The sequence below is a fragment of the Charadrius vociferus genome, unplaced genomic scaffold (assembly GCF_000708025.1).
Source record: "Charadrius vociferus isolate BGI_N301 unplaced genomic scaffold, ASM70802v2 scaffold134, whole genome shotgun sequence".
Lineage (NCBI taxonomy): Eukaryota > Metazoa > Chordata > Aves > Charadriiformes > Charadriidae > Charadrius > Charadrius vociferus.
In genome coordinates, this window is record NW_009648333.1 from 6056138 (window position 1) to 6057382 (window position 1245).

Below are 1245 nucleotides of genomic sequence, written 5' to 3' on the forward strand. Positions count from 1 at the left end.
TGAAGTTTCTACTTCAGTCTCGCTCCAGGCAAACTTTAACACTCACAGATAGCGAGCAGCAAGAGCTCACTGACAGTACAGCACGTAAGTAAATTGTAAATAACATCTCCGCTGATGATGTTTGATGTATGAGTAATGCCTGAGGGCACAATTACACCTACATCACTTATGCCTGCAATCTTTTCATCTAAATACTGAAACAGGAATGATCCTGGGACTGACATATTTGGTCTTCCAAATATTGGGAAAATTTCATGTTGGAATAATAAAACCAGCGAAGATATTTTAATACGACACCATGAAACCACAAAATAACCTTTGGTGTTCAGAGTAGGAAACACTAATTGCCACCCAGCTCCAGGAGTTTCACTTCATTTATTTAGATTGCTTTAATTTAAAAACAAACACATATGCACGCCCCAAACTGTAACTATTTGTGTGCCAGCATCACAAACACTTATCCTCTGAAAAACAAGTACATTATTCACATTTCAAGTATTTTATTTATACATACTTTAGCTCATGATCCTCTCCTAGTTTTGGGGGGTTTGTTTGCTGTTTTTTTTTTTTATTTTTAATAGCACATTGCATCAGCTCAGCAAAATAAGTGAAACACCATATTTATTTTTTATAACCAAATGCAAATGGGACAGAGAACAAGCGTCAGTTTCTTTGTTTCCCAACTACTAGAAATTACTTCTGTCCAGGACTCAGATGAAAACCTAAGAGGACTAGCTTGCTTATTTAAAGTTTTCAGGAGGAAAAAAGTCACCTGAAACTGCCACTGGATAATAATGATGGTTTGGTGGTGAACGTGGTTTGACTGGAAAAAAAGGCGCAGTAAAGTGATCTTAATTTGCAAAGAGGTCAATGGAAACATACGTTTCTGTCAGCACAATTTTTCCCCAGTGTTAAAAAGCTTTAAAGGCTAAATATTGGTTTTAATGAAGTCAACAACAAAAGGGAATAGGATCTAAGTCCATCTGCCAGAACACGGGTGGTGAATGAAAACCAGGAAGGACTGAAACAAAAGGTAACACCCAGACTCCGGAAGATCTGGGGTTTGGACCTGAAGTCGGGTCTGGTCTGACCTCTAACAGCAATACTGATCATTCCAATGTTAACGAGGTTTAGGAACAAGGAGGAGAAATCTTCTGGTGGTCATAAATGGCAAACCCCTTACTTAAAGAGTTCCTACATGTGCTGCCTCCGAGTGTTATCTTCTGGAGCTTGGATGCTGCTTCC

At 38.7% G+C, this 1245-nt stretch overlaps 1 protein-coding gene across 1 annotated transcript in view; it reads right to left on the reverse strand.

The window, feature by feature from the left end:
• Positions 1 to 1245, reverse strand: part of DLC1 (DLC1 Rho GTPase activating protein) — a 220056-nt gene that overhangs the window by 12342 nt on the left and 206469 nt on the right. The window lies entirely within an intron of this gene.